The following is a 25,295-nucleotide window of genomic DNA, read 5'->3' as shown; positions in this document are numbered from 1 at the left end:
AAAATTATTAAAACTTAATTGTAAGTTTAGGTGACCTATCGCTTTAATATGCAGAAATGCCACAGCCAGGATGCAGAAACGGGCATCAGATTTGACCAATCAAAACAGATGCAGACCATATTTCTCGTGTTCAAGCAACTTGAACGCCACCTAGAGGATTAAAAGGAAACTACGGACAAGGCTTCAGTCTATTCAAATGAGAGTTTAATGCCAAACACCATTACTACACAACATCATAGAAGTCAAAGAAGAGGTGACAAAGGGACACAGAAAATGGACTACAAATGTAGTCTTTGTAGTTTGTATGTACAATTCAGCTGCCCGGTAGTCCTCCTGTACTCCATGTTCAACACAGTAAATAGAAAAATGAAAATCAGTCCAAAGATAGAAACAGTCCAAAGATTGTCTTTAGCTGGTTACAGCACTGACAGAGTAGCCTTGTGGGGACAAATGTTGATGGGGAAACTTTTCCTGTTTGGGTTGTTAAAATGTCCTCCTTCCAGATAAATTGGTGGCAGTTCAACTTCACACACACTCCCACGACTTACAACTCCCCTCAAAGTATTGCCTGCTGTAGCTGCGTCAATATATTCCAGGAGATGGTTCCATTGGTAGTGTAGGAGCGATACGTCAGTCAGGTGGATCTGAGTATCATTCATGCTCTGGTTGATGTCCATATCCAAAGTGTTTTTGTTGTTTAAATCTTTTCATGTAAATCGGAATGCCCAGTTTCTCATGTAAGATCAGAATTAACATCCAGAATCTACAGGCTTTGCTGGACAGAAACAGAACCGGATGAGAAGGTTCTGGTCAGGGGTGAAGAGGTACCGAGTGGTGCAACATGTGGTTAGACAAAATGAAACTCAAATTCATACAGTGGGGAAAACAAGTATTTAGTCAGCCACCAATTGTGCAAGTTCTCCCACTTAAAAGATGAGAGAGGCCTGTAATTTCATCATAGGTACACGTCAACTATGACAGACAAATTGAGAGAGAAAAAATCCAGAAAATCACATTGTAGGATTTTTTATGAATTTATTTGCAAATTATGGTGGAAAATAAGTATTTGGTCACCTACAAACAAGCAAGATTTCTGGCTCTCACAGACCTGTAACTTCTTCTTTAAGAGGCTCCTCTGTCCTCCACTCGTTACCTGTATTAATGGCACCTGTTTGAACTTGTTATCAGTATAGAAGACACCTGTCCACAACCTCAAACAGTCACACTCCAAACTCCACTATGGCCAAGACCAAAGAGCTGTCAAAGGACACCAGAAACAAAATTGTAGACATGCACCAGGCTGGGAAGACTGAATCTGCAATAGGTAAGCAGCTTGGTTTGAAGAAATCAACTGTGGGAGCAATTATTAGGAAATGGAAGACATACAAGACCACTGATAATCTCCCTCGATCTGGGGCTCCACGCAAGATCTCACCCTGTGGGGTCAAAATGATCACAAGAACGGTGAGCAAAAATCCCAGAACCACACGGGGGGGACCTAGTGAATGACCTGCAGAGAGCTGGGACCAAAGTAACAAAGCCTACCATCAGTAACACACTACGCCGCCAGGGACTCAAATCCTGCAGTGCCAGACGTGTCCCCCTGCTTAAGCCAGTACATGTCCAGGCCCGTCTGAAGTTTGCTAGAGTGCATTTGGATGATCCAGAAGAGGATTGGGAGAATGTCATATGGTCAGATGAAACCAAAATAGAACTTTTTGGTAAAAACTCAACTCGTTGTGTTTGGAGGACAAAGAATGCTGAGTTGCATCCAAAGAACACCATACCTACTGTGAAGCATGGGGGTGGAAACATCATGCTTTGGGGCAGTTTTTCTGCAAAGGGACCAGGACGACTGATCCGTGTAAAGGAAAGAATGAATAGGGCCATGTATCGTGAGATTTTGAGTGAAAACCTCCTTCCATCAGCAAGGGCATTGAAGATGAAACGTGGCTGGGTCTTTCAGCATGACAATGAACCCAAACACACCGCCCGGGCAACGAAGGAGTGGCTTCGTAAGAAGCATTTCAAGGTCCTGGAGTGGCCTAGCCAGTCTCCAGATCTCAACCCCATAGAAAATCTTTGGAGGGAGTTGAAAGTCTGTGTTGCCCAGCGACAGCCCCAAAACATCACTGCTCTAGAGGAGATCTGCATGGAGGAATGGGCCAAAATACCAGCAACAGTGTGTGAAAACCTTGTGAAGACTTACAGAAAACGTTTGACCTGTGTCATTGCCAACAAAGGGTATATAACAAAGCATTGAGAAACTTTTGTTATTGACCAAATACTTATTTTCCACCATAATTAGCAAATAAATTCATTTTTAAAAAATCTCATTTTGTCTGTCATAGTTGACGTGTACCTATGATGAAAATTACAGGCCTCTCTCATCTTTTTAAGTGGGAGAACTTGCACAATTGGTGGCTGACTAAATACTTTTTTCCCCCACTGTATACAATGATGATGGAACACTATGGGAAAAGTGAAGTATTACCACCAACCCCAAAAAACTAGAGGCTCAACTTTTCTGGGGACAGTATTTCTCAACAACAAACAAAAAAAACATTTATCTTCTGTATTTGAAAAAAATATAAACTAATAGCTTGTCAAATGCAGTGTGCTTGTTGCTTGGTTGTTGATGATAAAACTGTAGCGGTTGAATGATATACATTCACATATACTCATATGGTTGTCAATGTTTATCTTATTATGGACATGGACCAGATTTGGGGATCAGAATACAATTTCACAAATCATTGTATTTGTGTCTACACCTGCACCTTCTGAAAGTGTACAACATGACACTATAAAACAGTACTGTTTATGTTTGGGGGCCAATACCGTTCTCTTTTATATTGAGACATTATCAATACCTTGTAAAGGAGGCAGAACTACATCTCATCTGGACTGGTTTTAATGGAGCATGATTGTGCATCAGAAACGGACTCAGGAGTCTTAGTCTGAGTCATCTTTAAAGTGACATTTGCCAGAAAGTTGAGATGGGGATGATGCATGTGGCTGATTGGTCCTGTGGAGGTGCCATGACTGATCCCTCTACTTTAGCCCTGGAGGAGGAAACTGTGATCAAGTGGGAATCTTAACGCGCAACAACATGACCGCTACAAAATGGCAACTATCATCATGACCACAATAAGATTACATGGGATTTATGGGATTAGCTGTTCCATACTTCATGACTGATCCAGAAATTCTGATGGATATATTAAATGGAGAATTGGTCTCGGGGAAACAAACCGTTTACACTATGTACAGGGAAAGCGTAAATAGTTTCTAGGCTACATTCATTGTTCAGAAATTCCGAATGGGAACTGGTGCCAATGACTTGAGTGAAAAACCAGATAGACAATACTGTCTTGAAACATTTTGTATAAAATTGTCACATTTTAAGACAATGAAAAAGTTATATTTTGCTAAATGAAGGCTTACATGACATAACACAAAAAAAACAGAACACAAAGGAAAAAGGCTCTAATAAAGTTCCTTTGGTAAAAACAGTTGTTAAAATTTTTAGCATTTTCAATATAGGCTATTTCTCTTCAGCAACGTTTGACCGAGGTCTATACTAAGTTTGTTAGGGTACACATCAATGCACATCTCTGACAAAAAGGACGACTATCAACAAGCTATTTACAAATCAGCAGTATGTGGGTAGTCTGATGTTACTATACTTGACTGACTGGGAAAAACCTGCTATATTAGCATTTATCTGCCCAATATCTACACCATGGTTGCCAGAGATGTTTGTGGACACACGGCATACATTCCTGTACCACTGAAAAAGAAACATTCACAGGCTATACAATTATACAAAATCCAAAACCCATCTTGTGGCCTGGATGAAATACATGTTCATAGTCCATACCTGTATGCTAATCTTCCTACTCACAGTGGTTGTGAGAGACTTCTGTGGTTCCCCTTAGCAGTTCTGTACACCGGGATGTGTGGTGCACCTCAACCACTTCAATGGGTGTATATTGCTTCATTCTGTATGGCGTGCTCTTTCTGCGTGGCTCTCAACAGTATCCTTCAGTCTGAGGATCGGTCCAGCCAAGGATCAATAGCTGTTTAACTACAATGACACGTCTTGCTTCCTTTCTTGCAGTCATAGCATATTCGGTCGCAGCATATCTTTTCTGCTGTATTCAAAGGTGACATAAGACAGGCTGGTAGGGGGTGGGTGGGAGTTTAGGGGACTGATGGACAACTGGCCGGTGGCCACCTAAGAAATTTGGCTTTTTTGTGCTGCAAAAATAGGGAGGGTCCATTTTAAAAGTCCTTATAAAAACAAATCTAAAGTAATCTCCGGAAGTTTCCGGAATCCAGCAATTTGCTGCCACGCTGATTTAGTAAAATGACGATAAGTAATACCCTCCCATCATCTCTTCACCCGGTTGAGCTAAGGTGCCCCTGACGAGGTGCCATGATACTTCACATGGTATCTGTTGATGTTCAGGTAATGGAGGACCTGGGGATCCCGGGTGGTGGTGCACGGCAACAGACCCTCGCGACGCTCTCCCATCAGCCACTTGCGCGTATCAGTGGCCATGTCGCTGGTCACGTGTTCCTTGGCCCAGGTGTCCACCAAGCCTTGGAAGCGGCGGTGCAGGCGAGTGTGGACTCTCTGGTGGGACTGGGGAAAAGAGGGACAACGGGGTTAGCTGTAGTGAAAGCTTTTTGCACAGAACACCCCACATCACGATCATATCAGCACTCTAACCAAGACTATGTTGGTTGAAACGTCAGTAAGCGGCCATTATGTTTCTTTTTTTTTCGCAGAAGGAGCTCTATTTAGGTGGCCTATGGTACATTCTAATGCCTTGATTCCATCTGAAATACACAGCTAAATTATTGAATACTTTATCGAGTTTACCCCCCAAATTGGAAAAAAAGTGTTGTAGAAAGACATTACTGAACATGTATGAATTCAGTGTATTGTCAGTTGTTTTGGATATTGTCTACGTCTAGGCCTATATGATCAGGATCATTTTCTAAGAGAACATTAAACCCTTTAACATATACCCTGTCTTCTATTGAGATTAAAGTCTTATTTACAGTTTTACTGCAAGATATGAATTGCCACGGTTTGTGTTCTTTAAATTATGTATTTTATTAAAACAGAAAAATGAAGTAAATAGCCTACATTATCTAGAAAAATAAAATGTTTCGTTTTTTCAGGGTTTCGCTCTCAAAACCACACTTTTTTAAAAATAGAAAAACAACATTGGATGCTATAAGTCCTCAACAATGCTTAAAACCACATCAGGGGACCACTCAAGGTCTGGGAAAAATCTGAGAAATGTAGATTTGTGGGTGTAGTTACCCTTTAATTCATGTGTGCACCTAGCAAGAGCCAGTTGTTTAGCAGCGTTTTTGTAGCGCACATGTGATGGTAGAGTTTGCAAAACAAATACCCACTGGAAAGATGAAAAATAATCATGATATCATTCTGCCAGGTAAGCATAGGCTACTTTGTAGTTAACGTTTAATTGAGAGCAGGGGTGCAACTTTAGTTTTAGAAGTGAGGGGGACATAACTTTTTTGTTGTTGTCAGATAAACACTCCAAAACAGCCTACCCGACCGCTCAGAGGCGTCCGCATGGTCCTAAAGCACACTGTTGCCTCGTTTTGTATCACATTCCAATGATAAAACTGGGCGGGACAAAAATGCAATTTCAGAATGTGGGGGGAGGGGGGAGTTGCGCCCCTGATTGAGAGGGTTTTTGAGTATGCCTTTCCATATACCAGAAGACTGTTTTTATTAGCATAATCGCTAATGGCTACACAAAGTGGTAGACTGCACACACACAGACAGGGGCATTCTCCTTGCCTCTTCAGAAAGTTACAGGAAATGCGAATCAATGATGCATTATGTTCATTTCTTATGATAAACTTGGGGTAATTAATTAATTTGATACATGTAGTTGATTCCCTACTAAGGTTAATACATTTTAGAATATTGTTGAATTCCGTTTTAATGCCTGGATTCCGTGAGGGCCCTAATGATCATATTTAGACCCGAATGAGGAGCTCCACTAATAATAATAATAATATGCCATTTAGCAGACGCTTTTATCCAAAGCGACTTACAGTCATGCGTGCATACATTTTTGTGTATGGGTGGTCCCGGGGATCGAACCCACTACCTTGGCGTTACAAGCGCCGTGCTCTACCAGCTGAGCTACAGAGGACCACACCCCCACTACTTACTGTTCCTGCAGTGATGATTCACCATCCTCATCGAATGTTTTCATCATTTTTCTACAGATAATAGCCAAAAAGCCTACCAAAATTAGGGCGCCAAATGAAAGGCTCTCTCACCGATGCGATTCGGTAGGCTACACTGACTGACGAGACCCACTCACTTTAGCGTCACTGTCTGGCAAGCCCCGACATCCTAGGAAAGGAAACCCTTTGGTTTTCTTGTCCCGATGCGATGCCATGAACATATAACCACGTTGCAGGATTTATTAAATGGCAAAGGGATATAGGAGTCAGTTTGACACCTTTTATAAAGTAGTCAACACTTGCTGTTCAGTTGTCAATCAATGCACAGTAAATATCCTACTATACACCACAAGTCGTGGCTGGCTATGTGAAACACGCAAAACTAAATAAACGAATGTGCCAGAAAACAAATTAGACTAAGTCGTGGATTTCGACTCATTGTTACCACAATTCACGAGCATCATGCGCTCTCCCGTCCCTCCTCTGAGTAAATACATTTGACTTCAACCAACCACAGCGCACACAAATTGTACCAGACAGACAGCAGACTGTGATTCCTTGTCAACGCTCGCTTTGAGACTGACATCCTATAAATTTATGTTTTTTACCTTTATTTAACTAGGCAAGTCAGTAAGAAACAATTTCTTATTTACAATGACGGCCTACACCGGCCAAACCCGGACGACGCTGGGCCAATTGTGCGCCGTCCTATGGGACTCCCAATCACGGCCGGTTGTGATACAGCCTGGAATCGAACCAGGGGGTCTGTAGTGACGCCTCAAGCACAGATGCAGTGCCTTAGACCGCTGCGCCACTCGGGTGCCCCAATAGATCGCTAGAAGATGCATATCGTTCATTTAAATGAGAAGTAGCCTAGTGGAAAAAGTTGCTGGCTGAAAATGAGTCTGTAACCTAATGGAAAACACTATCTTTACATATTTGGATATCTTTACATATTCCTATATCTTTACAGATCTTTCAACAATGTCCTACATATCATCAAGTGTTAAAGTCAGTGAGGTAATACAATATCATTGAATGTCATTTAAACAATGTCTGAGCAGTTGGTGGCAATGTTCCCCTCTAAACTCCCCCAGGACTGCTGTGCAGAAGAAATATCAGCCCACAGAGAGAAGCACGAGATTGAACTTCACTCAACTTTCTAGAGCAGTGGTCACCAACCGGTCGATGGCGATCGACTGTTGGATCTCCAAGGCATTCCTAGTCGATCGCCAAACATTTCTGTAAAAAAACAACGATAAAGCCTTGTGCTCCTCATTTATTTTATTGGTCTCGGGCTGTTCACGGTAGGTGCACCCGATTCATCTGCCCTGCGCGCCAACTGTTGCCATTTTGAACCGCTTCATGTGTCTGAAGGTACAAACTCTGCCTTACCGGCGGGCCCGGAGTGCAAATCAAGTGCACTATAGGCCTACCGCTGGCCAATCGGATGGCTCAGATGACTGTGTCTGCAGTAACGTAGCATACATTAAAGAAAGCTACAGCAAAGTTGATACTGTGACATTTCAAAACGTTTAAAACCATGACTAGAGAGAGACTGTCAACGAATACAGCAAAGAGATGCTGCTTTTATGAGTGAGTTCATGTTTAAGTTCTTACACTTTATATTCAACACTTTTATCAGCCATAAAATGCGGGTTCTTCCTATTTCCACTCAGCGCTACAACAAGCACTGCAGCAGTAATGAATGAGTAGGAAATTGTATCTATTGGCTTGTGTTATTATTATTACCAGTTTGGGTCTTTCTTAATGTCAAGGAATATTTCCCTTTCTCTGTTCATAGGAGTAACAACATGAATTTGTGCATGAGAACAGAAATAATGCGGTGCGCATTATGAGTTTCCCCATCAGCTGGAAGACGGTGTCCCTTTTTGGTCAGTGTCAGTGGAGGAAAGGGAGAGCAGAGGGATGTTGAGAGGCAGTGGAGGAAAGGGAGAGCAGAGGGATGTTGAGAGGCAGTGGAGGAAAGGGAGAGCAGAGGGATGTTGAGAGGCAGTGGAGGAAAGGGAGAGCAGAGGGATGTTGAGAGGCAGTGGAGGAAAGGGAGAGCAGAGGGATGTTGAGAGGCAGTGGAGGAAAGGGAGAGCAGAGGGATGTTGAGAGGCAGTGGAGGAAAGGGAGAGCAGAGGGATGTTGAGAGGCAGTGGAGGAAAGGGAGAGCAGAGGGATGTTGAGAGGCAGTGGAGGAAAGGGAGAGCAGAGGGATGTTGAGAGGCAGTGGAGGAAAGGGAGAGCAGAGGGATGTTGAGAGGCAGTGGAGGAAAGGGAGAGCAGAGGGATGTTGAGAGGCAGTGGAGGAAAGGGAGAGCGGAGGGATGTTGAGAGGCAGTGGAGGAAAGGGAGAGCAGAGGGATGTTGAGAGGCAGTGGAGGAAAGGGAGAGCAGAGGGATGTTGAGAGGCAGTGGAGGAAAGGGAGAGCAGAGGGATGTTGAGAGGCAGTGGAGGAAAGGGAGAGCAGAGGGATGTTGAGGCGGACCCTCTGTCTGCTGCTCTCTCCCTCCGCTGAGACTGACCATCAGATGCAGGCAGCATCAGCCCAGTTAAATACAAAGCAAATGATTTAAATGTATGTTCACTCAGCTGTGCCTCACAAGTAATACAACAACGGATCTATTAGCGGTGTGGTCATATAGCCTACCTCAAATTTTGAAATGTATATATTTTTTAAATGGCCCGAACAACAATGCATTGGCAGGGCAATTCAAGCAAAGCCAATATGCGGTGATATAGCTTACTGAACAAACCTCATTGCTACAGTACTGTTTTTCATTGGTTAATGTTGCATAGGCTTACGTTTTTTAAGTCCTGCTAAAAATAAATCTGAGCGGTAGATCTCGGCTTGCATTTTGACTCAGAAAGTGATCTTGGCTCAGAAAAGGTTGGTGACCACCGTTCTAGAGTATTCCCTGCATGTAGCCAGGTGTGCACATTTTGTTCATACCCTTTGCTAGTTAGTGAGTTATTAGTCCAGTTACACATCATTTGTAGTCTTCAATAGGGGAGTGATTGCTTCCTACAAGAGCACAAAACGTGTACATTTCTAGACATCTTTGAAAAGCCAGTCGGGTAAATACTTTTTATTTGGTCTTAAAGAGGCAGTGTTGTATTTTGAGACAGGCTTGAATAAGCTAAGTAGCCAATAGGCAGAGGGTAGCATAATTTGTCTGATTCTCTGTAATAATGGTATGGGAATAATAACGCATTTTATTTTGTAAAGTGGTTTCTTGCATCAAACAACAACGTTTTCAGTCACCTACTTGTCTGAAGGACAATTGTATAAACAGGTTAATGTCAAGCCCTGCATGTTTTTTTCAAAAGTCTCATGGAATGTAGGCCTACATTGAACACACGTTGGCTGCTACTGAAGGCTGAATGATAGAACAGCTATTTCCATGTTAAAATGTTATGGGATCCATTCTATCCATTGTTTTTGATGAAAAAGCCACAGTCACCTACTCAGTGTTCACAGTAAACGTGCACTGGAAGTTGCACAGAATTTTCACAACGTTCAAGTTTGCACTCAGCAGACCTGAAATTTGCTCAGTGACAAAAAATATTTTAGGGAACGTTGGTTGGTGGTGTTGCCTACCTGGTGAGCCCGGGTCAACGCAGTGCGTCTGTACATGTAGTCCTCCGACTTGAAGACGTACACCATCTTGTACGAGTTGAGCTTGAACATGCACTCCATCTTCAGGTCCTCAGCGCTGTGGGACTTCTCCGATATCCCCGTAGCCGCCTTCGCCTGCTGCAGCTGCTCCCACCCTCTCTGGCACTTACGTATCCGCCGGAGGTTCCTGATTGGAAGAGGAGAAAGATTGGCATTAGACCAGAGCCAGTAACGACGCCTTGCTTACTTGTGCCCTCTACCCACATAGCAATTCAGTTTACAAGGACAGTTCACGCAAATTTCGGTCAAATCGAGAGTAGTTTGACTGCAATGCACTACATCCATACCATTTGTAACATTGGTTGAGCACAGGATGTCTAACTTATGGCTAAATGACAGGACACATGGTTCCCAAAAATAACAGACAAATGCTAATGCTATTTAGAGGTCAAAATACTCAGTCATTTAGGCCAATGTTTTCCCTTTCTGACTCCAAGTTGTAACAAGTCTAATAAATCAGAAAATGTGTGAAATTTGAGCGGGCCGTCCCTGTAAAGCCTTGTCTTGATAAACCCACGCGTAGCAACTCACCCAATAATAAGAGTTGAACTGGGACACAAATGATTAGGGGAAGGGTAGCTCTATTGCAGTAGCAGCAGTCTTCCTGTACAGTGCACTTCCGTTTGACATTCATATGATGATTCTCTTGTTAGTCTTTAATATCCTTGGCAAACAATATTTTGGTCAATCAAATTGAATCCAGATTTAAATTTAATTTTGCAAGCATTAAAAATGCAATTATTCACCCCGCTTTAATGAAAGGTTTAAATGTGTACTTACCACACAGGGTAGAGGTGAGCGAGGACTGAAACCGTGAAGCATATTTTGTCAATGCCACTTAAAAGACATTGCCGTTAGAGTAGCCAATTTCCAATAGAATGGGAGAAAGGGCACTTTTTTCTTTTTTTTCTCTCACATTGCCGCCAAAAGGGTTAACAAGCCAGGATATGGGTTGAAAGATACTTTGATGTGCACATACAGTACTTCCACTGACAATGTACAGAGCAGTTATGACCATGCAATGAGGATAACATTTAACTGAAAAGAAAACCTGCTGGTTGCCACTGCTGTTGAAGGTACTTGTTTGGGTGGAAAATAAGAGAATCATGCCTATTGACTTTTATGACGAACCTCTCATATTCTTAATATGAGAAACAGACTAAATGTGGGTGAGAGCACTGATAAATCATATCCAGTCAAGACAAGTACCAAATATATGCAATGGGTAAAAAAAAGTGAGGGGGGGAACTGAGGCCAATTTTTTGTCCTGTTTTGCATAGGTCCTTCCAGCCCATTGAAATGTATATGATACATTATGGACAGCCATTTAGAGAAATGGCAACAAGCACTGAAAACCAAAGACAGACAGGCTTGATGTGCAACACTCATCTCAGGGCTTAATAGAGGACCCAACCACCCTTCCATGCAATGCTCAGAGACGTCTGGAAAGAAATACACCAACATTTGAGCATACAATTCAGACCATTTTATTCACAAGCCCCTCTCTTTTGTACAAGTGTTGCAGATGCTGTGCTTGACCAGGTTTTCATGAGTTATTAGCACTAGTCTTGGTCAACTCGTATAAAAACCTCACCCACAACAAAAAGATTGCAACGGGAGTGCACTGTATCCTTAAATAGTTTTACACATTATAATAGAGTACGCTGAACACCCCAAATCTCAATTCGTACAACATTTACATGTATCTAAACAGGGATTAGAAGAAGTCACATACAGAATGTTTTTACAGGAAACACAGGGTAGCTGATAAGGTTGATAAAAAATAAATCATTTTCTCTAGACCGACAAAAAAGGGGCCTTTAGCCTCTCACCAATGCCACAACAAAAAAAATGGCCATCGTGACAATGCAATTAAAGACACTGTACATATAGAATGTCTGCTCAACCAAATGGTTATCCTCCAACAGAGAAAATTATTGTACAACAGAACACTAATATATGCGCGATGGTATAGAAATATTTCCTTCCCTTAGATACATTAGCACTGTGAAAAGTAAACTCATGTTCTTGGCTTTTTTTTCCCTCCTTTCAGTTTATATCAAACTGCTATTGTAGCCTTATTCTCATAATAAAAAAAGCAAACTAAATGCTTTTTTTTTTTACCCAATGATTTGATGACTAGTCTGTTGAGTGGGAAAGTTGAAATAAATACTAGCCTACTAATATCATCAAAAAATTGCAATATTCATAAATAAAAAGGCCCCGTTTAAAAAAAAGAGACGGAATAAATGCATAAATAATTAGTCCCCTCTATTTAAAAAGACGGCAGGGTAAAGTGCAATCTTTGTGAGATAAAGGCAGGGGGGCAGAAAGGGAGAGAAACAAGTTGCTTTTCGAGTGGACAGCCAATTACATTTTCTCCAACAAAAACAAGACAGGCACTGTCAGCATTTCTACTAAACATCTGATTTTGTTGCACTTAGGCCTACCTTTCTGAGGAAAGCAAACACAAAAATGACCTAGCGCACTTACAGTTCAACTGGTGTGTGTATTCATCACTATTGGCAGAGCTTTTTGAAACAAGTGCTTCATGGATAAGACTCGGGACCCATTTAGTTTGAGACTACGGGGAGAAAGCCCTGAAAGTTTGGTTTGTGCAAAAAACACTGACCTGGAACTTTTCTCAAAATGAGCCGTTTTTGTCAGCTGGTTTTGGCTTGTGAAACAGTGCCATGGCCTGTCTTAGAGCGAGCCTTTAGGGGGTAGATGCTTTTAGCTGTGCAGACAGGGGGGGACACAGCCAGAGGCCTCACCTGGGGAGGAACACAGGCTTTTGGGCCAGGTGCTCACGCAGCTCTGGAGACGCAGAGTCTGAGTTCAGGTAGCGTCCCACGTAGTCGGACCACCGCTGTTTAAAGAACCAGGAGGGAACAACCGTCACCACACAATAATCTGACTAATCTGAATCTGTTCTAATGTAATGTGGCGATGCATTAGACTGATGTCACCACCGGCCCGCCTGCCATATACACTAACACACACCTCTGCGGGTTCGTCTGAGTTCTCCTCCTCCGTGTCAAGCAGCTCCAGGGTCAGGGTCACGCTGCCTTGGCTCTTCACAAACATCAGCTGGACCACAAACAAACCAGTCAAACCAGGAGACAACCAACAAGACAGACAGCAAAGGTCAGAGAGAACGTACCATAATGAGAGAAAGGGGACATAAGAAGAGAAAAATGAAAGCCAGAGAGCTAGACAGAGAGAGAGAGCACACATGAAAGTTCAAATGCAACTCAAAGTATTTTGCTGAGACACCATAACATCCCAGGTGGGACAGTCATCCACTCCACCCACACAAGCTATACCTTGAAGCAGTTCTCGTCGGACATGAGCTGCTCTGCCTTGCGCTGGTATGCCCCCTCGGCGGTGGCTCTGGAGGCCTGGGTGGACAGGGCGCCGCCGGTGGCCTTGTTGGTGCTCTGGCTCAGGTAGAGGTCTGTCACGCGCACGCAGAGCTCATCACTCACAATGTGCTGGAGCTGGTGATACAGACAATGCCAGGTGTGAACACAGTCATTAAGTCAGCCATCAAAGTTACCATTGTTTAAGCAGGGTGGACCCGCATCTAGCTCTGTTGCTGCCCCCCCGCCTGAAAGAGATTGGCCTCAACGGATTTCAATTGACAATTTTGGTGCTAAGGTGCCTAGATGTTCCTCAAGGTTTGCTTTTTTCCTCGCCGTCTGGAACCTAACGGAGGGAAAAGACTGTACTGACCTGTCTGACAATGCTCTGGATGAGCTTGTCCATGGTGAAGGCAGTGTAAGCATGGATGGTGAACATCTCCCTGAGGGAGTCCTCGTACTGGGTCGGCTCCATGTTGCCGTCCAGGAGGTTCCGCACCATCTCCAGGAAGGCAGAGTAGTAGTCCTCCACTTCAATGTCCACTGTAAAAGGTAAATGCGAGGATTTAAAGTGATATTACAGAGGTTTTGTATAATTTCAGCAAGTCGTTTTTGAAAGCAGTGTTCACGAGCCAAAACGGATCCTGGAAAATTGTGTACGTTACGTGTGTATCAGTTAATTGTTCTGGTGCCCTGATCCCGCCTCCCACTTTTACCTTGCAACCTCATTGGACATCATTCCACCTGCCAATCAATATTGTCCATCAGGGGCAAGTTCAGCAAGATGCAACGTTTTGAAACGTTCAGATACATATAATCTATGTGGAACAAACATGCCTTTTCTGACACGTAGCCTAGATTAGAATAAGGATGACTATTCGTGGCATTTTTTCGGCAACATTTGGCTACTGAACGTGGCCCAGGTAAGATTTTTGTAGGCTACTAAATGTATATCCCTTGTAGCACAGTGTGATCAGATCATTATGGCAAAATATAACCTACTGAAATGAGGAAGAGGGTGTGTGCAACAACCTCATAGTATGACACTATGGGCTATAAGGAATTTCTATTTTTAGTTTTTAAATGTTTTTTATTGTTATTTATGTAACGAATGTCTCACCCTCATTTGTCATTAGATTGTAACTTCTGATCTGATGCATCGATTTGACCGATGTATTAGATTTATTCTCAGTTATCAAAATAACTAAGCATTTACAGGTAATCCGTGTTGCTTCACAAGTGCCCGTTCACTATGAAAGAGACGATCAAAGCTCACATGCATGAAATATTTGAAGCATTAAAATGTAAGGATTGTGTGGCTTTGATTACAGATGGTCTCCTGTGCATGAATGAGCCATACATTGGCAAAACATTGTCGAAATCGATCCCGGTTAGCCTATTTAAGTGATTAGGAAAACATTTGGAGGGAAAATCTCCCCCTGGTTGTGGTATAGGAAGAGAATATATGTGCAATTGGAGCACCCCAAGGGTCTGTGTTGGAACCATTGACATTATCAAAAAACACATGCTCCTGGAGATGTTTGCATGTGCATGTCATATTTTTGAGCAGCTATGGAAGTTAAAAACAATGTGACCGACCAGACTTTTTCAGAGGAAGAGCTTTGCCGATATAAATTCCATGATGAAGGTAAAGTACATTTGCTCCATAGAAAATGGATGCAACAGGGTGCAAAACAAATGGTGATCCTTTGATCTAAACCTTAAAATGGTCAGTGGGTACACAGTTTAATGGAGTTTGGTTTCAAAGGATGTCTGGACTTACTGGGCTCCTTCAGTCTCAGCTGGACGGCAGGATTCTCATTCTTTTCCCGTTTGACGCCCAGAACCTCCCTCTCCCACTCCCGTTCCCTGCAGTCCTCCTCGATCTGCCTCTCCGCCTGCCCGTAAATGCGCAACAACCGCAAACAGAGGATCTGGTGCAGGCGCTGGAAGATGTACCAGTTGTTGTTGACGTAGTAGAGGTTGTAGGCGTCGTCTAGGCCACGCAGTTTCTGCGCCCCCGTGTTGCCGTAGAGCAGCTTGGACTTAGCGGAGCCGCCACTGCCGGCCAATCCGTTGTGCTTCTTTGACCCGTCTTCATCTGGCCCGGTTTCGTCTTCCTCCTCCTCCTCATCGTCTTCCTCTTCCTCCACATCTGACAGCTCCCCGCGCCGAGCGAACAGCATGTCCGGGATGAAGTGGTGGATGACCTGTTTGATCTTGTACTTGTCCTCCTTCTGGATGCCGGCCTGCCTCTTGACGTGGTGGATGATGAGCGCGGCGGCGTCCTCCAGAATCTGGCTGTCCTGGTAGGTCAGGGTCATGTGGGGCCCGCCAGGCACGGTGGCCGCGTCCTCGGAAGCCTGCTCCTGTCGCTAAAGGGAGGCAAAAAAAACACAGGCTAGAGTTTCTTTTTTTATGCCTTTAAATCAATACAGGGAGACGTTAACACATAGATCAGATCAAGTAAGTGGTGGTATATATACACACACACCACTGCCTCTTACCTCATCGTATATGGTCTCAATCTCATTGAGCAAGTTCTTTGAGCGGAACACCTTGGTGTCATTCTGCTTGAAGTTGATGCCTTGGTGGTCCAGGGACTTCAGGTAGTACTTCTCATTTTGCTCCCTCCAGATCTTGTTGAATCCTCTCTGGGCTTCCCTCCACTCTTCCTCTTTCATCTTTAACCTGGAACGAGGCCATTCAGAACACACACTGTGGTTAACATGGGAAAAGCAACATGTTTTCTGGAAGCTGTTTGCTTAGACCGCTTTACATTTCTCAAATTTACATTTATTTCCCCATCATATAACCTCTTCATATCACACCTCTTGAGTACTATGGGGACGGACACCGACGGGTTCCTCTTGAGCCCGTCGATGATGTCAGCGGCCTTGTCGCCGTATATCCTCTGGATGGCCTTGCGGTGGATGACCTCGGAGCAGCCGCCCATGGTGTTGTCCAGCCGAACTTGACCTGCTCCTCGGCCGTCATGCGCGACAGCCTCCTCTGCACCGCCTCCAGGGCTCTTATGGTGGCCAGGTTGGTCTCCAGCACCACATCCAGCTGCAAGGGGAAGGAGAGTATGGAACATGGCAGTACATCACTTCAGGCATATTTTGGTTTGTACTATTAGAATACAACTACCATGAGAGGGGGGACAGTCTCACCTCAAAGCGCTCGTCCTCGCATCTGTAAATATGCTCTTCATACTGGGTCTTCTTGGAGCTGACAAAGGTAGAATCCTCCGACCACGAAGGGAACGATACCCACGTGTCATTCAGTACCTGAAATGGACCATACTGTTAGCTCTGCTCGACTTGATTCACTTGCCAAGATGAGCACTTGAACAACAACCACGCTTCAATATCTCAGTACTAACTAATTAAACCCCTGTGATCGACTTTACTGGCTGGATGATGCATGCAAAAGTGACTTAAAATTGTATTTTCATTGCTCTTTACTTTTCCTGTACACAAACATGTATTTCAGTAATTCCTCAGATTTGTATTGATCCTCTATGTCAATTTGGTTGACTTTGAAGGGTAACATTTTACTGTCAATAACTGCTGCTCTCACCTCTTTACACAGTGGGGTCCTCCCTGTACATTTGGGCTGTGTGTAGCTCTTGGGTAGCGCCCTGTAGCTGGATCCCAACCTCTTACAGGAAGCGTAGTCAATCTCCATGGCCATGCCCTCGGTGGTCCTCTCCTTGGGAAAGCTCTCAATGTGGCTGGACTCTCTGTAGCCCAGGAAGTTTTTGAACCAGGAGAACAGTTCTGGGAATTTTCTGCGGATCACATTCCAGAATGGGTGTTAGATGGGCGGCAAAATATCAGGATGAATTACAAAGAAAAAAGCTTTTATTTTCACATGCCGTTAACAAACAACCTGTAGCAAGGCCATCTATGCATAGGAGGCCAATATTACGAATAGAGAAGAATGCTTGACCGGTAGTCTGGCTGATAAATTGTGAAAAGTTTTTAACTGGTTGTTTGTCGCAGGTGATAGCTGCTTAAAGCTTACCCCAGGAACGGTAGCACTAGCTGCACAAGCTCTGCACGAGAAATCACTTCCTGGTTAAAGATGAGCAGACATCGCAGGAAGTTGTCATAGGCCTCGGAGCTCCGGAGGGCTTTCCTCACCTGTGATTAGAAAGCAGCTCTGTAAAATACACACTACTTGGTGTCCACATCACCAACAAACTAACATGGTCCAAGCACACCAAGAAAGTCGTGAAGAGGGCACGACAAAACCTATTCCCCCTAAGGAGACTGAAAAGATTTGGCATGGGTCCTCAGATCCTCAAAAGGTTCGACAGCTGCACCAGAGACTCCAGCCACCCTAGTCATAGACTGTTCTCTCTGCTACCGCACGGCAAGCGGTACCGGAGTGCCAAGTCTAGGTCCAAGAGGCTTCTAAACAGCTTCCACCCCCAAGCCATAAGACTCCTGAACATCTAATCAAATGGCTACCCAGACTATTTGCATTGCCCCCCCCCCCCCCCTCTTTTACGCTGCTGCTACTCTCTGTTTATTATCTATGCATAGTCACTTTAATAACTCTACCTACATGTACATATTACCCCAATTACCTAAACTAACCGGTGCCCCCGCACATTGACTCGGTACCGGTACCCCCTGTATATAGCCTCGCTATTGTCATTTTTACTGCTGCTCTTTCATTATTTGTTACTTTAATTTTTGGTATTATTTTATATTGTATTTGGGGGAATTCATTCCTAAAACTGCATTGTTGGTTAAGGGCTTGTAAGTAAGAATTTCACTGTAAGGTCTACACCTGTTGTATTCGGAGCATGTAACAAATACAATTTGATTTGATTTGAATGACTTTACAATTGGGTTAGGGGGACAGCGTCTCATCACAACCAGGCAATTATTTAATTCAAATCATGTTCAGTTGGAACGGAATAAATTATTTCTATAGGCGTCATTTGTATAGATCACATTAGGTTTAACATTCACATTAGTTTTTTTTATGTAGACTGACCTTTTCAAAGAAAAGAGATTCTGTGCCGATGCTATGTTTGCTGGCCTCAGCCATGGCATGGTCTTTCCCCAACATCTTGGGTTTCTTCTGCAAGGGTGGGAAAGAGAGAGGAGTTGAGCGTAAATAGGTACTCCATTACCACTGACATGGTAGACCAATGAACTGATCCAGGGACAGAGGTTTCAGCAGCATATTACAGTTCTAGGGTTAGTAAATAAGGTACAAATCCCACATTTAAAGAGTTTACAGATCTATGGGATGCTCTAGTCAAACATATACCATTCTAAGCTGTATGAACAGCACTACAACTGTTACTGTTACTACTGATAAATCGTTTCTTAATAGCCGCATGTCTGACAAATATGGTTGCAAAACTACCGGTAATTTACCAAAGTTACCGGAATCTTCTGTAATTTTGGTAATTAACAGGTAATCTATGATCATTTTGGTAATTTATACTTGAATAACTTTTTTCTTTTTTTTTAAGCATTAATATATAGTATTCATTTCTTATATCTGTATCCATATTGTCCATGAGTCTCTAGTGGATAGATCATATGGTTCAAGAGAAAATATAATTATTTTCAATCAACTCTTCCAACTATTGACTTTTTCACAACTGCCATCAGTTTGGCGGCAAAACATTTACATACAAAGACTTATTGACACTGTCAACGAAAGGGCGCTAGTTTACCTTGACGGGAGGCGTGGCGCCCGCTCCGGAATGCCTCCGGATTGGACAGCCATTCTGGTTGAGCCGCTGCTTGTTGTTCATCAGGGGCCTCTTGACCGTGGTGCCGTGGTCGTTGCGTACCGACTCCGCCCGGTCGGCTGTGGTCTTGCTCAGCAGCTGGAGAAAAGGGGGACAACTCTGGATCAGAGATAAACGTGAGTGTTTAAGATAGGCAAGGTCTGAGTAGATCTGCACAGAATATACAGTTATTACATCAAACTGAAAGGCATTATCAGTGCATCTTGACCATGAACCCTGTTGTCTGAGTCATATGATGTAGTAAATAAAAAAACAGGTGGTATTAGTCATATCAAAACAATAATATGATATGACAGCGGTCAGGTTTGTATTTCAATGTCCTCACATAGTTTAAACTCAACTTCTATCATTCTGAAATAACATCTCAGGTGAAGGAAGCATTACTTGAATCTAGTTTGGCAACCAATGGAGCCAAATGCATCTCTTGCAATAGAGGACGTTTTAGCGTCAATGTGAAACACTCACCACTGAACTGTTGGCGTCTGGTAAGAACTGTCCGAACTCCGAGAGCAGGTCCTCCTGGTTCTTGAAGAGCCGGGCCACCTGAGCGTACACCTCCTGCTCTGTCAATGCTGGGGTGTAGTTACCCCCCGCCTCCTTCGCGTTTCGCTGCTCCTTCTGCAAAAGCAGCAATCAGACCACTGGTTATAGACTATACCAAAAACTTTTACCAAGGATGACATTATAGGGTAAATGTAAACAAAATTATATAATTAATTGTCAGAATTTCCTTCCTCTAAAGTTTCTTTCTGCAATGATTATCCAGTGCACCTCTGGTTCTTGTAGCCATGTTCCCAGAAAGTGACCAGGGAGACCACACAAAGGGCACCACTGCCCTGTCTGCAGTTTCATTGTAGAGCTGGCATGGAACCTTAAGTTCATATTGAATGGTGAACCAGGTTACGAACAGAAATCTGTGTGGACACTGTCATTTTATAGCTTGTTGTTTATACTGCAAATAAAATCACCCTTCAGAAAGAAGCCAGATTTATTGAATGCAATGCTTTGTGTGGGGCAGCCCTCTCGCTGTGTTTTTACCTGGTAAGTGTGCAGGATCTCCAAGAAGGCTTTGTAGATGTCGGGCTGGCCCTGGAAGCGGTTCTTGATCTTGTTGACGTAGTTGATGGCGTGGTTGAACTCCACGGGCTGGTTGTTCTGCAGGGGAGGCCCGCTGGAGGGGGTGCTGCTCACCGGGGTGTGGGACTGGACCGAGGGGGAGCGTGGGGAGGCGTAGGAGGGGATCGACGGGTTGGGCTGGCTAGTCGGGGTCAGGGCTGGAGACTGCATCGGCTATGGGGGGAAACAGAGAAGGGCAATGAGTTTTGCCACCAACTTCCAAGTACACATCAGCATGTCACAAGGATAAAACAGTAGAATTATATCTTTACATACGTAACTATACAGTAATAAGTAAATCAATACATGTTTACATAACAAATGAATAAATAAGCCAATGACTTGGGGTTCAAATCTCCAATAGGAAACTCAACATGCAGAAACAGAACTCGAGAAGAGGTTCTCGCACAGAATGACACGACAAAGGAAAAGGGTCTTAGTGAGCTGGGACCTTGCTGGTCTTGGCTGGTGTGGGCTGGGTGGGTAGAGCGGGGTTGGCTGTGGCGGTGCTGGTGGGGGGTCCGCTGGGCAGCTGCAGGGCCTGGTGATGATGCGGCACCGGCTGGCTGGGAGGGCCCGTGACGGGGAGGTTCTGGACCGAGATGCCGTGCGGGGTGATGTAGTGGATCTGACCCGGCGTGGTCACGTTGACCTGCTCGTTGGTCTGGACCTCAATCTTGTAGCCCGGCGGCAGGAAGGTGTTGAAGCCCATGATGAGGTCTGGGTGGCCCTTGAAGAGCTGGGAGACGCGGCTGATCACGCCCGGAGTGTCGATGCTATGAAAGTCAATGTGCGTGTTTAAGATTGACTACATCGCAGTCAGACTGTGCAGAATCACTGATCTACAAATCACCTTGCTTCTCAAATAACTACTAATTATATGACCAAGATTAGCGATTCCACGCCTTGCTCAAACTGATCCCCTCAAACATATTGAATATATTCCTATAGCACAAGAGTTAATTGCTTATGTGGATGTTTACAGTGTCTGCTTAGAAAAACTAACTAAATTGAAACTGACCTCTGTGACTTGAACTCCTTCATGATGTCGAGGAAGTCGTTGTAGACTTGAGGCTGATTCCCAAACTGCAGTTTCACTTGGTCCAGGTAGGACAGAGCATCTTCAACCTACAAACACAGTTATGCCAGTTAAACCACATTTTTTCAAAGGTAAAAAGAAGTTGATGAAGTGATGAAGATAATGAAAACATCACAACAAGCTCCATACTTTAATTGTTGACTAATCTCATTGCTGCATTATCTACTAGTGATGGGGGGGGGGGTTAATACAGTTACATATAGGGATATTATTTTGGACGATATATCCTATCATTTTGACAATATCTCAATATTATTTTTGCACTATTTGGCTGTACCAACTAAACTCCAGTATTTTTCTTTCATAGCTTGTTTTCCTTTTTGGGAGCCAATTTGTTTTCAGCAATTTTATTTCCATAACTGATCAAAACTCATTTTCTCATGGCTCTCGTCCCTCTGCAGCAGACATATGGTGAGCAATGTTTGTAACATGGAATAAATAAAATGACAGAGTACATATAGAATCGTGAGAATCACAATAATATCGGTACCTAAGTATGGAGATAATATCGTATCCCTGGCAACTCCCAGCCCTACTATCTTCCATGCTTTGAAATCAACAGGTCCTAATTGAGTCCATTATACCTCCACTATATTCTGCATTTAGTACATGTGCTTGTTTTTAAATCTCTTTTGTACGTTCAATAAAATGTAAACAAATGAAAAACGCACCTTGAGTCGCTGGAACTGTGCACCCTGTGAGGGGGCCATAGGGGTCAAAGGATGGACATGGCTCTGGACCACCGCAGCCCCTTGTGATTGGACAGCTGGACTGTGGGGGTGGGGCCCGACAAGTGCAGCGGGACTAGAGGCGTGTCCATGACCACTGGAGTTCTGGGGCATTGTGGGAACCTGGAGGTCAAGATTCAGTCAAATATCAGCATTCTGCCTGTGATAAAATAGTAAACAAGGCCTCGGAAAAGGCCAATGCAGAAACTACAGTTTGCTGGTTAGTTGGTACTTATAAATTAATGCATTGTAGATTCTAGTAAAAGTATTATTTTCTGTGCAACATGCTCTCATCTAGATTCAAGAGAGATGGCAACAGTTCCCATACCTGGTAACCCTGGGGGATGGAGTATTGGATGCCGGGGGATGGCTGCATGTTGTCGGTGACAGCCTCGTACACGGCTGGGGCTAGGACGCGGTGCTGGAAGCCCTCCGCAGTACCCGGGACTGGGGGGCGACGCTGCTGCTGCTGGGACGCAAATACTGGTTCCTGATCCTCCGCACGCCTCTTCATTGTATATCCATACTCAAAAGCGCTAGGATGCACAGGTACAACACAGTTAACATTTAGGCATACTTGAGTGGTTGATAATTGATAGTCACCCTGACACAACTGCTCATTTGAAGTTGGATACTTGGTATTCCATTCATTTAGCACATTTCAGACTCTGTGGCACACATTTATGGGATTCTCCAGTATCTCCCACAACTAGTGGCTATATTTCCAAAAAGTTGATGATATGAACGTTACTGTGATCACTTTGGAGGGATAAGGAAGGATGTTGGCCAGAATATGAGCTAGAATTTATATTGTGCTTTAGTGGACGATATATAGATAACTATGTAGCTAGCTAGTGTGATGGGACGCATTGGCTAGCTACCGACTGGACGAACGTTACTCAACCATTTATCTTAGCAAGCACGCTAGCTAGATAACTAGGAAGTCACGTTACTCTCATCGCTCAACATGGTAAACCGCCATAAGGAATATGGTTAGGGAACACATCCACAAGTCTAATCCAATTAATGTATGTTTCTTATTTAGCGGGGACGACACGTCCCAAAGACAATTCACAAGCTAACAGTGAGATGTTAACTGGCTAGCTGTTAGCTTCTAAACCAGCAATAAGACCTGCCCATTCCCCTCCCCCTCTGCCAAGAGAGGGCCTGACGCCATCCACTGCTAGCGGAGTCGTGCGCGCCCGAACTTGTGTGGCTAAATGTACGAGCGTGTCAGGTCAAATATGTATAGAGCACTGTTAACTAGTTCTCCAGTTAGCCTTTTCAAATAACAAGTTAGCCTTAACTGTCGTAGTAAGAAAAATGTAGATGAAAAACAGATTTCGTTCAGTTAACGTTAGCTAATAAGGATGGTTGACTTCCCGGTGGTCTTTTTAGTAAGCTACTGCTAGCAACACATTGTGGCTAACGCTAGCTAGCCATGTTCGAACGTCATCATCGTGAAACCCAGTGATATGACTAACGTTAGCTAGCACAACAACTGTCCTTGCTATCATTATTTCAATACTGTAGCAAATACTGTGTATTTTTATGAGATCGTTAATTTGTTCGAACCCTATCCAAATGTTTAGCTAGCCTAACTACTGTTGTACGATGCTGTTCACATGCTCATGTAACTACTGTAGTTAGCTAATCGTGAAAAACACATTAGCCAGCGAACATTAGCGATATTTTCTACATGCTAAAGGCATCGTGAATGTTTAAGGACTCAGTCTGCCAGCAGAAATATAACCTTTTCTGAGATGTATTGATGCATCTGTCTGACAAGGTTATGTAGCAACTTGATGTAACACCACGTAGCTAACGCCATTTAGTTTTGCTTTTTTATGGGCTTAGTTAGCTAACCAGCGTTAGCTAGGTAGATAAAACTCACCTCAACCGACTGCGACCAACAACAACTTGTCGAACCAAATTTTGATTTACTCAGTCAAATGACATAAATAATGCAACAAAGATTCGCCAGTTGAACAGTATCAAGATTGAGGGTGCATATTCCAATTGAAATGTCAAACAAGAACTGCCCCTGCTAGCAAAAACCCGCTAACAACAATCCCTGTGGCTAGTACGTTCCTTGAACAGAGGCGTGGTTCCAATGAGGTCGGGCTAGTCTCCTCCCATTCTAAATGACAATTGGCAACTCATCAACAGAGGAAACAATAGCAACATCACTTTATTGGTTAGATTTCCAATCACTCAGATCAGACAAAAAATAGTTACTTGGGCATTTTCAGACCTCGGCAAACTTTTTACCATTGAATACAAAATATAATCTATAGAACCATAAACTCGATGATAATGTAATAAATATAGCTACTGTACCTGTATGAGCATATTAAACCACCTTGTGCCCTGTCGTATCTAGACACAGAGGGATACAGCACACCCACATAAATACACCAATACAGGCATAGGTATTATTATAGTGTTCAACGACTTCATAAGCACTACAAATAATATTTATGAACCAGAATATAGGTGCTTCACAAATCATTTATAACCAAAGTCATACTATAAAAGGTGCTTACTTCTGGTGCTTTTCCAAATGGTAAATTACATGTTCTTATGAATGACTTCTGAAGAATCTAGTAGTCAGTCAGAGGGTTTATGTTTCATGGGTATAAAATGTTTGAATTAAGTGAAATCCATGAAGAGTATCACTATTTTAGAGGTAGTAGAAGACCAATATGCCTTTTTTTGTGACCAATTGCGTACCAAACCTGGTTTGTCCTTGCACCTTAAGACTGTGATAGACAGATGAACTAAAGCCCCAGCAGGAGTCGTCTTAGTGCTTACATAAGCACGATCTATGTTTGTAGTAAAAGTGGAGCGGGAGTAGTATCAATAATACTGATTAGTTAAGGCTGGGTTACTGTAAAGATGTGACAACTGTTGATGTAAAAAGGGCTTTATAAATACATTTGATTGATCGAATTTGATTGGTTCAATGTTGAAGATTTCACTGTGAGTTATTAGAGAGGTTGCTATAACAAGAAAAACAATGTTGAAAACCTTTCAATTTCACTTATCAGTGGAGGAACCTCTTGTAAATATGTGTCAACAGCAGTTAAAAAATATATAAAATCGAGTATAATTTGCTAATTGCATGATCATTTTTGGAGCTAAGTTTGGGGCAACTTTATATATTTTTTGTTCAGGTAACACTTGGACCGAAATATTGAGTAAACAAAAAAGATTGTCTGGTAAGATTGTCAAACATTTACCTGCCGACAGTATTTAGCAACTCTAAAC

General features: G+C 43.3%; 1 pseudogene; it reads right to left on the bottom strand.

Moving 5' to 3' along the window:
- Window positions 1-4,261: 4,261 nt before the first annotated feature.
- Window positions 4,262-24,127, bottom strand: LOC123486474 (annotated as a pseudogene).
- Between the last annotated feature and the right edge of the window lie 1,168 nt (window positions 24,128-25,295).

The sequence above is a fragment of the Coregonus clupeaformis genome, unplaced genomic scaffold (assembly GCF_020615455.1).
Source record: "Coregonus clupeaformis isolate EN_2021a unplaced genomic scaffold, ASM2061545v1 scaf1233, whole genome shotgun sequence".
Lineage (NCBI taxonomy): Eukaryota > Metazoa > Chordata > Actinopteri > Salmoniformes > Salmonidae > Coregonus > Coregonus clupeaformis.
Note: the sequence above shows the minus strand (reverse complement) of the source record. Positions and strands in the feature narration are given on the sequence as shown.